This window comes from Geotrypetes seraphini, chromosome 3 (assembly GCF_902459505.1).
Source record: "Geotrypetes seraphini chromosome 3, aGeoSer1.1, whole genome shotgun sequence".
Lineage (NCBI taxonomy): Eukaryota > Metazoa > Chordata > Amphibia > Gymnophiona > Dermophiidae > Geotrypetes > Geotrypetes seraphini.
In genome coordinates this window covers 224,765,253-224,780,087 of record NC_047086.1, presented here as the reverse complement: position 1 = coordinate 224,780,087, position 14,835 = coordinate 224,765,253, and the positions used below count along the sequence as shown (strand labels likewise).

General features: G+C 43.7%; 1 protein-coding gene across 1 annotated transcript in view; it reads left to right on the top strand.

Annotated features, from left to right (window-relative positions):
* Positions 1-318: 318 nt before the first annotated feature.
* Positions 319-14,835, top strand: part of NABP2 (nucleic acid binding protein 2) — an 88,608-nt gene continuing 74,091 nt past the window's right edge. Inside the window, exon 1 of the mRNA XM_033939222.1 lies at positions 319-792. The gene's annotated coding sequence lies outside the window, so the exon portion shown is untranslated. The remainder of the gene's footprint in view (positions 793-14,835) is intronic.

Here is a 14,835-nt window from a genome sequence, read left to right as displayed (position 1 = left end):
TTCTGGTGGCTTAGTAAATTCCCCAGGCTGAAAATTTCCACATACTGTACACGCTTTCTCTCTCTTTTGGTGCCGTGCTGCTTTTTCAGTCAATGCTCTCCATCATGTAAAGTTCCTGCGTTGTTTTTTTGTTTTTTTTTTTTTACCAGCTCTTTTTCTCAGTTTGTAACTCCCCCCCCCCTTCCTATTATATTCCTACCCCTGCTGAACAATCCCCTCCCCCACGCCCAAGACACTCACTTATTCTATTGGCTCTCTCCAAAGCCCTGTGCGTAGGGCTCAGCCTTCAACCGAGCACTTGCATCTCAGCCCCTCCTTCCTGTGACTACAGCAGCATTGCATTGGCTGGGTTGTACCATAGACTCCGAACTGGAAGGGGGAGGCACTGGAGAGCTGTAGAGGGCTAAACTTTGAAAAATATCCAGATACTTTACCCTCTCACTTCAAAGCAGATCATGTAATAATATGTAGAATCCTGAAAAAAAAATAAAATCCAAAGAGTGGCTAATCCTCACCTCCTGAATCCGGAACCCGTCTACAGGACTCCCCCAAACTTTTGGGCCCAAGGCACGTGCCTAGTTTGCCTATGCCTTATTCCGGCTGTGGCAAGGAGCAGCTTAGAGAAACTCTGGGAGAATTCCTCCTTGAACCCAAGAGCAAGGGAGCCTGACTGTGGAGAGTTGCCCTACCCCACTTCCCTTCTTCTGAGGTATCATTGGAGCTGCACCAAAAGTGGCGATTCTGAAAACATCACCGGCAGCTGGCTCTTGACTGTTCACACACCCCTTGCAGGTAAATTCTGTCCTTCTAGTATAGAGAGGCTCCCACAGAGGGGGGGGGGCAATTGGTTGTTGGGGCCAGTGCAGAGGATGCCACCCCCTCCCCATCTCTGCAGAAAGATACCGTGCACAGTTAAGCTAAGGGTCTTAAAGAGGCTCCTTGTTCGCCATTTCCAAATGGAGCACCATAACAGCACAGATCGGGGAACTTGCAGTCTCTCACTGTTTTCTCATATTAGTGTAGATCGGGAGCTCATAGGTGTAGATGCTTATAGATTTCTTACTGGTTTTCAGTGCTGTATTGAATGCATCTGTTCTCTGTGACAGTCTGTGGTTAGGCATTTTCTTTCCTTAGGGGCCTTCTTTACTAAAGCTTATAGCTCATTCAGTACTTGGGGGAGGGGCAGTGGGAAGCTTAGTAAATCGGGCCCTTTAGTAAGGAAAATTATAAAACACTTGGTCACTCAAAGAGAACTGTTAAAAAAAAAAAAAAAAACCACCCAAAACACTGTATTATCATATATATGTGGATACAAATATGCACATAAGAACATAAGCAATGCCTCCACTGGGTCAGACCCGAGGTCCATCGTGCCCAGCAGTCCGCTCACGCGGCGGCCCAACAGGTCAGGACCTGTGCAGTAGCCCTCTATCTATACCCTTCTATCCCTTTTTCCAGCAGGGTATAGATAGAGGGCTACTGCACAGGTCCTGACCTGTTATACAATGTGCCTATTTAGAGCCTGTTCTATAAAGGAAAGTGGGAGCTTACTTTCTTTTTCAAAATACTGTACCTGTACTAGACTAGCAGAGGTGTCAAGTTATTTAGCTCCAAAGGCTGGAGGCTTTTTGTTGAGTCCTGGTTTTGAAATAACTTCCTAAAGCAGTATGGGGTTTGTAGCACTGATTTCAAAGGACAGGATCAAGTGCTATAAATCTCATAATGCACCAGTATGGGATGGCCAGAAATCCAGTATTGTCCCCAAATCTTCAACCTAGAACTGGGTAAGTTGGCATCGCTGGCATAGCAGGGCAATACGAGGGGGAGCTAAAATGTTTTCAGCTCAGCCCAACCAAGAAGGGAATGACGTGGAGCCATGAAACTTACATGTTATTCCACATATTCATCCCAAAATTCAACACACTTGGCACATTGTGGCTGAAGTTTCTGTAACCCTTCCAAAAAATACTCTGATGTCGGGACACTGAAATATTGTTTCGCTGCTGCAATCGCCTCCAAATCATGCAAACTTTACCCTTTCAAACTCTTTTAAAATAGTCAAATAGAGCAAAATCTGGTGAGTAGGGTAGATGATTTATGTGCTGAAACCCCAAATGTATCAAAACATCCTTCTGAACAGGTGCATTGTCTTGCAAAAAGAACTTTTTTCTGCAGTTTCTCCCTCCTTTTTTTATTTCAGTGCCTCCTTTAATTGGCATAGAAGTTACAGTAGTATTCTGCATTAACTGTTTTGCCCCTTGGAAGATATATCTCAAAACACTGTGGCCAACAGCTTTCCTGATGACTTTTGGTTCTAGAATTTTCTTGACCTTGGAGAATCTGAATGCCATCATTGCATGGACTTTTGTTTTGTCTCAGGATCATGGTGGTGTAACCATGTTTCATCAACAGTAACTAATCATTCCAAAAAGTTGGCACCAGTTTGCTGACAATGGTGCAAAATCAGCTTGGAAATGTCCACTCAACATTCAAACATTTGGGCACTCACTTGGCTGACAGATTCTGCATATCCAGCTGTTTGTGTATCCAAAAAGTTCCCTGGATAGCTGTAGTATCTCCAATTATTTTAGCCGATTATTCTCTGATATACCAAAATCAGTTCATGGACATGGTCAACAATTTCAGGAGTTGACACCGTTTGAAGCCTCTTAGACCTTGCTACATTTTTGGTCTCGAAATATCCACACTAAAAGTTTGCACACCACTTCTTCACTGTGAAGTATGATGGGCATATATCACTCAATGTTTGCATCATACATTTACTTTGGAGTTTTCTTCTGCAGGAATAGGAACTTCATGATGGGTCGGAGTTCCACACGTGAAAATTCCACACTGTTGACATGGTTCAATCGATGAACTGAAACGATGTCAAATCACAGCATTACAATTCTGCAAATTGGCACTTTGCAAAATAAAATAACACTCTTTTCAGCTACAGTGGCAAAATAACGCTCAGAATTTAGGAAGTTGGATTCGAGTGAGAACTTTTCTGCACCCCCCCCCCATATACACCTATATTGTAAGTATGAGCACTTAAACCAACTTGTCAGCTCAATGCGCAGCAGCGGCAAAGAAAGCAAACAGGATGTTGAGCATGATAAAGAAGGGAATCACAAGTAGTTCGGCGGACGTCATAATGCTGCTTTACAGAGCAATGGTCAGACCGCACTTGGAGTACTGTATCTAACACTGGTCTCCCTACCTAAAGAAGGATATAACCCTGCTGGAGAGGGTGCAGAGGCGAGCCACGAAGCTAGTAAAGGGTATGGAGAATCTGAGCTACAAGGAATGACTCGGAAAACTGGGCTTGTTCACCCTGGGGAAGAGAAGACTGCGAGGGGATATGATAGGGACTTTTAAAATAATAAAAGGATTCAACAAAATAGAGCAAGAAACACCGTTATTCACGTTGTCAAATGTGACTCGGACAAGAGGTCATGGACTGAAATTGAGGGGCAACAGGCCCAGGGCAAATGTCAGGAAGTTCTGTTTCATACAATGAGTGGTGGACGCTTGGAATGCTCTCCCGGAGGAGGTTGTGATGGACACCACCATTCTGGGATTCAGGGGCAAGTTGGATGCACACCTTCTTGCAAATCACATTGAGGGATACGGGTAAAACAGGGTCTTCATCAGGGAAGCACCTAGCTTAGCCTCCGCATGTGCGGGTCGCCGGACTAGATGGACCTAAGGTCTGATTCGGTGAAGGCATTTCTTGTGCTCTTATGTAGTGCTGTTGTAAATGCTCACACCTAGATTATTAAAAAAACATGCATATATTAGTCTATTCTATTCTATTCATGATCTTTTCAGATTCCACGTAAGTGCATATCTGCCTTTGAACTACACAGCATTTCCTTTATTTCAGATGCTTAATATACTGCCATTAGCACCGCAACACAGCATAACAGCTTAACAGTAAAAATAATGGAGGGAGAAAAGGGAAAGCCTAACAACACAATATAGTGATCTGTAAAGAAAATGAGGGGAGGGGAAAGGAAGGATAGAGGAGGAAAAGTGAAGAGAAAAACATGTGAGCATCGGGGGAGGGAAGGAAGGCATGATAGGGGAGAAGAAGACCACAGAAGATGCCAAAATCTATCCCGACATCTGTTATTCAAAGGCCATAACCAGAATATCTTCATATCCTTTTGTATACACACAAGCACGTGTATATACCGGTATTCTGGTAATTTATATGCATTCCTGGAACCTAAATAGGTAGGCGCTGATGGAATTGCACTCAAGTGCTGTTATGTAGGTGGCTTTATCTGCTGTCAGGGAGACATTCCCTGGGGTAGAGTTTGGAAGTTCATGCATACTTATAGGTAATATACTTTGAAAGTGTGCAAAGTAATATAAAGGAAAAAAGGTGATATCTTATTGGACTAAATATATTTTTTTATTAGCTTTCAAAGGTAACCCCCCCTTCTTCAGATCAGAAATAAACAAATGTTTACAAATGTCAGAACATATAAGTGAAACAAAGCATTCCAATGGTAATCTCATAGGAAGCAAATCAAGAAAGTATTAAGTTAGTCCAGTAAAAAAGGTACAGTAAAACTTGGATTGCAAGTAACTTGGTATACAAGTGTTTTGCAAGACAAGCAAAACATTTATTAAATTTTAAGTTGATAAACAAGCAAGGTCTTGCAATACAAGTACATACAATATACACACATCACAACATCACAATTGAGCCGATGGTTCTTCGCTCTCTGACACTGCGGGAGTGTAGTGACTGTTCTAAACGAGTGAGATCTTGCAATAGAAGTACATACAGTATTTTGTATTAAAGATGGCTGAGGGGAGATATGATTGAAGTCTACAAAACCTGAGTGGAATAGAACAGGTACAAGTGAATCGATTTTTCACTCCATCAATAATTACAAAGATTAGGGGACACACGATGAAGTTACAGGGAAATACTTTTAAAACCAATAGGAGGGAATTTTTTTCACTCGGAGAATAGTTAAGCTCTGGAATGCATTGCCAGAGGATGTGGTAAGAGTGGATAGCGTAGCTGGTTTTAAGAAAGGTTTGGACAAGTTCCTGGAGGAAAAGTCCATAGTCTCTTATTGAGAAAAACATGGGAGAAGCCACTGCTTGCCCTATATCGGTAACATGGAATATTGCTACTACTTGGGTTTTAGCCAGGTATTACCGTGTTTCCCTGAAAATAAGACCTATGCTGAAAATAAGCCCTAGCATGATTTTCGGGGTAGGTCTTAATATAAGCCCTACCTCCCAAAATAAGCCCTAGTCACCAGCAGCAGCGCTTCCCCTCTCCCCCGTGCGCCTCCCGCCGACCCTTCCATCTCTCCCTCCCATGCGAACCCCGAACGCAAACTGAAATACCTGGAAACAAACAGCAATGTTGACAGCACAGGCTGGATCACAGGCTGCCCTTTTCACGCCCGGCCGTTCCGTGTTGCTAATGACATCATCAGTGATGCGGCAGAGGAACGCCTGGAAGTGAGAAGGGCAGGTCGCAATCCAGCCTGTACTGCCGACACTGCTGTTTGTTTCCAGGTATTTTGGTTCGTGGTCGGGGTTCACATGGGAGAGATGGAAGGGTCAGCAGGGGGTTGCGGGGAGGAAGGGAGGGATAGAAAGATACTGCACAAGGGGATGGGTGAGAGGGGAAGCAAGATGCTGCACATGTGGGGGAGAGAAAGGAAATAGGAAGATTTGGGGTGGAGGAGAGGAAGGGAGAGATGATCATTGTACATGAAAAAAAATAAGACCTACCCGAAAATAAGACCTAGTGCCTTTTTGGGCCCAAAATTAATATGACAGTGTCTTATTTTCGGGGAAACATGGTAATGACCTGGATTGGCCACCATGAGAACGGGCTACTGGGCTGACCCATTAAGGCTGTTCTTATGTTGTGGAACGAATCGTCTAGTTTCCATTATTTCTTATGGGGCAATTCGCTTTGATATACGAGTGTTTTGGATTACAAGCATGTTTCCGGAACAAATTATGCTTGCAAACGAAGGTTTTACTGTATTTTGCTTTATTGCTATATATTAGCTTTAAAAAGTAGATTAACATGGTTACCACACCATATAGTGCTGTAAAAATACTTGTACAAGTTATAGGCATTAACTGTGGGATAATTTTCAGAATGAAAGTACTTGTGTATTTACATTAGGCTGTTAATTAATTGCATTAACATGATCAACTATTAATTGCAATTAAAACTTTGAATTGAACAGAAAATTAATCAACATCCCAGGCTGGTGCTCTACCTATATAGTATGATCTCCCCATCCCCTCTGGCAGTCTGACATTTCTCTCTATTCCTTCCCCCTTCCAATCCAGCTGATTTTAAGGCTTGCTAGTCTCATGGGCAGCGCCTGCAGTGCTAGCAAGCTTCCTCTGCTTGCTTTGTGAGCCTTCCTGCCCTCTCGGAAACAGGAATGCTGTAGAAATGCTCTTGGAGCCAGTGGAAGAAGCCTGCTAGCATTGCAGGTGCTGCCCATGAAATGGGCAAGCTTTTAAAAACAGCTAGATGGGGAGGAAAGAAGGGAGAGAACTGCTGGGGGTGTGTGGTGTGAGGTGAATGCAATATATATATATATTTTTTAACCTTGAGATTAATCAGAATTAAAATTTTTAATTGACCAGTGGCCCTAATTTTTAAAGACATTCCAGTGACAAGTACAGACAGATATAAAATTACTCTTAAGTCAGTGGCAACTTTATTTATTTATTTGAAGATTTTTTAAAATTAATTTAAGCTTTTAACAACTACAAAAAGAAATATACACAAAAAAACAATCAATGGTGAGAGAACTTGGTGCATAATTATACAAATCCAGTAGCAACTTAAAAAAGGCCCTCTCTATTAATGAATGCAATCTGAGTTTTACCTGAGGAAACACTTCTTGGAAAGGGTGGTGGATTTGTGGAATAGCCTCCTAATGGAGATGATGGTGATGAATGACTCTCTCTATTTGAACTCAAGAAAGCTTGGGACAAGCACAGACGATCTCTAGGGAAAAGGAAGGGAGAATATAGATGGTGGATGAGTAGATTGGATAGGCCATATGGCCTTTTTCTGCCTGTTGCAAAATGTAACGTGCACAGCTTTCTAAATGATCAGATTGAATAAATTTGTAACAGGATGCCTAGGCATTCGAGGGTATATAGTACATCTGTTTTATGAAAGCAAAAATGCATGTGTTTTTATAAAACTGTCCTGCCTATTCTGAGGCAGGCGTAATTGTGTGTATGCTGCAAAGAATAAATGCTTGTGTGCGTATTTTATAAAGTTCTTAATTGGTATTCAGCTGACTTGCTGGCTAGATTAGCCCCTGATATTCGATGTCCTATAGACAGGCCACGGCACTGAATATCTGTGTGGTTAAATGGTGTTGCTCTGGTTGCTGGAGCTTATGCAGGTCCTGGTTGATATTCAGCGAGGTCCTGCATAAGATTGCTATGTGGATTCCAGCTCAAAATCGTCTGGGGAACCCCTCCCCCAACAACTTTGCTAGGTCTTTAGAAGCCTTCGGAGCCCCCTTGGATCCCCTTCCAACTGGCTTATGACCTTAAAAGCCATTCCCTCCTCTCATCTCATTAAGCCTTCCTCCCCCCCGGACCTACCTTTAATCCCTGGTGATCTAAGGGGGATGATGACATCAGTGAAACCCTCCCCTTTGTTTTTGCCCCTAACAGTGGCTTCCTCAATTTCACTCCTGGACCTCTAACAGCAGCTTTGCAGCACTACTGCAGTACTTTAAGGCTGCTGCATGAGGTCTTGGTAGCTGTTTTCTGGATGCTGCTGCTAGAGACAGACGTGAAGGGGGGGAGTTCACTCCTGCTTTCTGTCCCCATTAGATCATCGGGGATTGAAGGTATAAACCAGAGAGGGAGGTACTTAAAGTCATAGAGGTGTATTGCCATTCTGGGAGGAGTGGAAGGGGGATGGGGGGGAACAGCTGGAGCTGCTACCAAGAAAGTACCCAGGCACTGGCGGATTATTCATACCAGTCGCCTTAACCATACAGTTAGAAGAGCCTTCTTTCTGTCCTGAATTCATGCAGTTGCTCATCTGGTTAGCAGATTGAAAATCTCAGCTTACTTTCTGCACCACTCTGCCTCCACACTGCCCACCAAGTAGCTAGTTTTGACATGGGCAGTCGGAGGGGATATTCAGCAGCACGGTCCTGTTAAGTGTTGTTAAATATCTCTGGATAGCCCTGGACAGGCGATTTAAGCGGCCAGGAGCCTCTCCTGGCCGCTCAAATCACTTTAAATATCGACCCCTACATGCATAACGACCAGTGCTGCTTTCTTGTTCTCCACCCCTGGGAACACTGACACTCGCATCGTAATCGAGTGGGTGCCATCCCCCACATTCTAGAAACTTGCGCACCCAGATTTATGTCTAGTGCACAAATTTGCGTATGCAAGCTATAGAATAAGAATTACAAGAAATCCTGCCCTCGTAACCAAAAACACGGTAATATGGGAGGATAAGCCAAAAAAGTGCTACAAAAAGTCAATCATAAATATATGGTGAAAAGGGAAGGACAGTCAGCAGGATTTCATTAGGTCCCTGAGCATTCTATTAAGGCACTTATTGCTCAGTCCATATCGTAGCACTTTCCCCACCTATTCTATCACACTTAGATTGATATGGGCCACAAAATATTCACTATTCATTCACAAAAAATAGCTGAAATTGCCAAATAGTAAATCTTAAAAAAGTCCAACTTCTGAAGGCAGTAACATCACCGACCATGATGGGACGGCTGAGTGCTGAGCTCTGCGTGCTTTCTGGTAGATCGTGTCCCATTGGCCCATAAACGTGGCAGTTCAGTGACCAGAAGCAGTGCCTGTGGAATTTAAATCGTTGGTGTGTGAACTGTGAGCTTGGATGGCTTCTGCAAGTTGGAGAACATTTAAAAGATTTTGCCTATACGCCCAGCGATGTAGACTCTAATAAAATGGCAGTGTGTGGCGCACCATGACCAGCATCCCCCAGATAGCCAATGCCGCAGCCCTATATAATTCTACTTCTCCTCAGGCGGAACCTATGATGGAAGTGAGGGAAATATTACAAGAAATAAGACCTGATATAAAAACGGTGCATGAGGAACGCGCCACATTGGCGGCAGACTTTTGGGGCGAGATCGCCGAACTGGGGCACTGAGTGACGGAGACTTAAGAGCGCCTGGATGAACAACAGGAGTTGTTGATGGACATGGATGGCCGTGCAAAAGAGTTACTTACTCTTCATGTGTCTTAGACAAGTTGGAGGATTTGGAAAATTGAGGATGCCGCCCGAATTTACGGGTGCAGGGCATCCCAGAACTGTGGACTATACTAATTGTGAACGGGTGGTGCAAGAGGGGTGGTGCAACAGGTGGCTAGCATGGACTTGTCTCCAGTACTTCCAGAATCAATTGGAGTTAAGTGGGCACATTGGGCTTTGCTGTCTCCCCGTGGCAATCAGACGCATGATATATGTTTTAAGGATTTTAAGATAAAAGAGGCAGTGATGCGAGCGGCAAGAGCCCAAGCCACCCTCAATAGGATATATATGAGATTGAAATCTATCAAGATTTGGCTTCCATGACTCTTCGAAGACGGGTGGAGTTGAAGCCCCTGTTGCTCTATCTTAGAGAAAATAACATTAAATACCGCTAGCGACACCCATTTGCTTTATTGTTTTATTTGGAGGGTAAATTGTGTACAGTTTGGTTGCTGGAAGATGCTGCCCAATTCTTTCCTGCAGAACATTTTATTCGGGGAGCTTCCTCAACAAAAGACACTCAGGTGCACTTTCCTCTAGCCTCATATCCTCCGAGACCTCGCTGGCAGTAGGTGGCCTGAATGGTAGGTCGCCTAACAGCTGACGAGACATTAGCCTAATGCTCCTCCACAACCTGGATCATCTGCCTGAAGTAGTGTCCTAGCTTTATTAGGCTGGTATTATTTCTAAGAGTGACTGTTGGACATGAGGTTATGTTCTTGGTGTTACTCCAGATGAAACCTGGGGCTGGTTTTCAATGGGAAGCCTTGGGGTTTCTTTATGTGTTCATTTTTTCTTTTTATATTTGCCTTTAGTTTTTTGCTTGATGGGTCACTGACTTTTTCCATGAGTGTGTGTGCCAGGTTGAGCTTTCTGTTTTATGGTTGCGAGTAGTGTGAGTGGGGCATGCAGAAGGTCTTTCCTCTCTGTTACAAGGAGAACCCATTTGGTTCAGGTTATGGGGTGTGTAAGGTTATGGGGTTGGTGGGGGAGGGGTTTTGGAAGGAGGGTGGTTGGGCTAGTTCAGCGAGAGTTCGGTGGAGTGAACAAAGGTGGGGAGGTAGAACAATGTGGCCCATGGGGAGCAGGCTGGTCATACTTCTTGGGCAGGCCGATTTAGCCCCAGGCAGGTGGGATGGGTGATTTACTATTTCTAACTCTAAATGTTCGGGGCCTTAATGTGGCAACTAGGTGTCACTTTTTGTTTAGAGAACTTACTTGCTTGGAGGCCAATATCATCTTTATTCAAGAAACACATTTCTTCCTTCAATATGAATATTTGTTGAAGCACTTCCAGTTTCTGTAGATTTATTTGGCATTTAATAAAGGGGATAAGAAAACCAGAGGAGTGGGCATTTTGATTGCAGGGGCGATACATGATGCAAAGGGCAGGTACCTTATATTGATCATACAGATCAACTGGTTTACACTGGTTAATGTATATGCCCCGAATGAGGGTCAGGGGACATCTGGAGGATTGTCTCCAGAGCTGTGTGGAAGGGACCCTGGTAGTGGGCGGGAATTTCAATCTGACTCCTGATCCAGTGTTGGATAATTCTACCCCCAAAGTACGGTATACTCAGTCAGATTGGGAATGCCTTAGGTTCTTTTTACGTCACTGGGGTCTTTATGACTTGTGGCAGCACGCCCATCCCACTGTACATGTGTCTGGGAGAGGAACTTTTGTTATCGAGTATGCAGGCTTATCAGAAAGTGAGTAGTGTCTATTTTGATCGTTCTCCGGTGTTATTGGTAGTGCAAAGGACAGTTTAACTTCGACCTAGGCCTCCTTGGCATTTTAATGATGCCTTTCTTTTGGAGCCCTCTCACCTGGAAGTTCTAGCTAAAGACGTTACTGAGTATTTGGAGTTTAATGATGTTGAGGATATTAAACCTGTGTTGTTATGGGAGGCCCTCAAAGCAGTATTACGGGGTAAGATTATTGCTTTATCTGCTCAGGTAACATGCTCTAAATTACAGGAAGAGGGACAAGTGTGGGCAGCTCTGCAGGACTTGAAAGATAGGGCATGGAGAGGGACTTTGGGGTCACAGGATCGGGAGAAACTGCATGACCTTTGTGTGCAACTCCATACGCTGGAGTTGGCGGCTGTGGCAACTGCACTGCAGAAAACAAAACAGGAGTATTTAGAATTTAGCAACAGAGCCAGATGGCTCTTGGCCCATAAACTTAAAAAGCAAGCATTGCGCAATTTCATCCCTCGTATTACTACGGTAGATGGGAGGACCCTGACATCATATGGGGGATATAGGGAATCTGTTCCGGGAGTATTTTCAAGAGCTATATCGAAAGGAGGATACTGTTTTAGAAATTGGACTAGATCAGTGGTTCCCAACCCTGTCCTGGAAGACCACCAGGCCAGTCAGGTTTTTGGGTAGCCCTAATGAATATGCATGGGGCAGATTTGTATGCCTGTCACCTCCATTATATGCAAATCTCTCTCGTGCATATTCATTAGGACTATCCCAAAAATCCGACTGGGCTGGTGATCCTCCAGGGCAGGAACCACTGGACTAGATGATTATTTGGCTCAGATTCCTCTGCAGTCTCTTTTGGATGATGAGGGTCTTCAGCTCTGTCTTCCAATAATGCTTGGAGAGGTTAAGGAGGTTTTTGAATCCCTCCCCTCGGGCACTTCCCTTGGGTTAGATGGATTTACTAATAATTTCAACAAAAGATTTAAAGAGGTTTTCAATGTTCTGGGGGAAGAACCCTTGCTACCACAGACTTGGCATTTAGGCTTCGGTGACTTTGCTACCTAAACCGGGTAAAAATTTGGCTGCCTGTGAGTCATATAGACCAATTTCACTCTTGAATGCAGATGATAAAATCTTTACTAAAATACTGGCACAAAGACTGCAGCAAGTTCTTCCTACGCTAGTACAAGTGAGTCGGGCAGGTTTTATTTGTCAGCGTCAGACTTTTGACAGTGTTAAAGCTGCCGTGCATTTGATTTGACATGCATACGTACAAGGTGTGACATCTCTTGTGCTTTCTGTAGATGCTGAGAAGGCATTTGATAGTCAGTTGGAAATTCTTATTTCAGGTTCTCATTAAATTGGGGTTCGGTGGTTAATTTCTGCAATGGATTCATTTACATTATAATGAGCCCTTATCTCAGTTTAAAATCGATGGTCACTTGACAGCCCCTGTTGAGCTGCACAGGGGTACGAGACAGGGATGTGCCCTCTTGCCACTTCTATTTGCCCCATCTATTGAACCACTGTTTGATTCGCTAACATGAAGGGATCTGGGGAATTCAATTGCGAGATTGCTGTTATAAGGTTTTGCTCTTTGCAGATGATGTTCTTTTGTTCATTAGTGACCTGGAAATCTCCTTGACCAGTTTAACACAAGTTTTGGAAACACATGGCCAGGCCTCGGGCTTTCATGTTAATATGGAAAAATCCTAAATTCTTAATATCACCTTGGATCCTCTGAGGGTTAGGGCATTACAATCGCAGTTTCCGTTCCGCTGGGTGCGCAAATTAATTAAATATTTTTTGGGGGGCGATGTCACGTGGTTGCTATGCTACTGAGCACCAGCAGTTGAGGAGAGCTCTGTGCATCATTCCTATTTAATCTATTTTGCCACCCATTGAGATATTTGCTATTGGCTTTGACATATATTGTTTTCTGAAGTTGTGCTGCTTTGCACCCGATGGCCAACAAAGCACCACGTAAGGAGAAAGATAAGGAAAAACAGTGCCAACTAAATTCTAAAATGGGGCCTGCCAGCCTCACCAAGCCATCTGTTAGCTCAGCTTAGACTACAGAAATAATGGCTGAGGTTATGACTGCAGTTGAAGCAGCTTTGAATAAAAAATTGCAGCACCTTTACAACAGAGCTGAAGAAGCTCATGAACGCTTTGACAGTCTTAATTTAGAATTAGATGCTGTGTTGGAATGCACCTCGGATCTGGAGGACCGTGTGTCTCTGATGGAACATTCACAGGAGTCCATGACCAAACACCTGCAGGAGCTGAAACAAAAGATGGATGACTTGGAAAATCATTTGTGCCAGAACAATTTGGGGCTTGTTGGATTCCCTGAGTCACTTTAGGACAGAGACCTTGTGAGCTTTCTGGAATCGTGGCTGCTGACTGCACTGGATTTAAAAGATCAATTTTCTCATTTCTGCACTGGACAAGCCCATCATATGGACCCTTGCCGAGAAGATTCTACCAGGTCTTGAGTGGTGATACCCAGAGTGCTCAGTTTTAAACACAGTAGATTCTACAGTCTTATCAGGTTGGGCTGTGAACTTTTATACAGTGGTGCCTCGCATAAAGAACGCCTCGCACAGCGAACGCTGCACACAACGAACTTCATTTCATGATTCATACAACGAACTTCGTTTCACACAACGAAGTCGCCCGAGCTTCCACGATCGCTGCCGATGTATTGCATCCTTCCGCGCAGGCACTGCAGGCAGTCGTTAGTCACTGCGCTTAACGCGTTTCACATAACGAACTTTTCGCATAACAAACTTGCTCCTGGAACGAATTAAGTTCGTTGTGTGAGGCACCACTGTATATCAAAATAAGAAAATCCTTTGCTTTCAAGATTACTCATCTTGTATCCAATGGCAACGAAAGCTGTTTGCGCCTCTTTGCTTTAGTTAAGAAACAAGTCAAGTTCACACTTCTTTTTCCAGCCAAACTTCGAATCTCCCATGTTAGGCGCATTCACTTCTTTGAACAACCAGCTGAGGAACAAATATTTCTGGATTCTCTCTCAGCAGAATCGCTGTTCCTGTTAGGCCATTGGTGCTGGATTATTTACTTGAATATCTCTGGACTCTTCAGTCTGGGATATTTTGCCCATTGACTTCATACCACGAGATAAGACTTTTCAGAACGGTGAAGCAGTGTCTTGCTTTTAGTTTATCTTCTGTTTTGCTTTGGTTCAATAATTGGGCCATTGTAATGTATGTTGAGTCTCTTTGTTTATGTGGTGTGTTTGTATGGTTGTCGGTCCGGGAGGAGGTGATGTGTGTGTGATTGTTCCTTTAGAGGACTTGGGGTCTGTGGGGAAGGCTAGGGATGGGAGGGTTGGATAGAGGTTTCGGGTTTTTTCAAGTTTTTATGGATGACATACTGTATATGCTTGCATATAAACCTAGATTTTGGGGTAAAATAAATGGACCAAAATGGGGTCTCAGTTTATATGCCAGTCTTACCTCTCTCCCCTTGCCTACCTTAAGTTCTGCTGGTTCAGTAGTGAGACAGGGCAAGAGCAATCCTCCTATGCTCCTGCCCCATGCAGTCTCATTACTCAAAATGGCTGACGTGAATTCCCATAGTGATTGTTATGTTTATTAACTGCCTTTTTCTTGAAGAGATCCACCCAAAGTGGTTACAATATATTGAATAGAAATCAGGTACTCTTAAGTATTTTCCCTATCTGTCCCTGCAGGCTCACAATCTAACTATGGTACCTGGGCAATGGAGGGATTACGTGACTTGCCCAGATTCACAACAGACAGGCTGAGATTAAACTCGCAACCTTTCCTGTAGAACTTTAT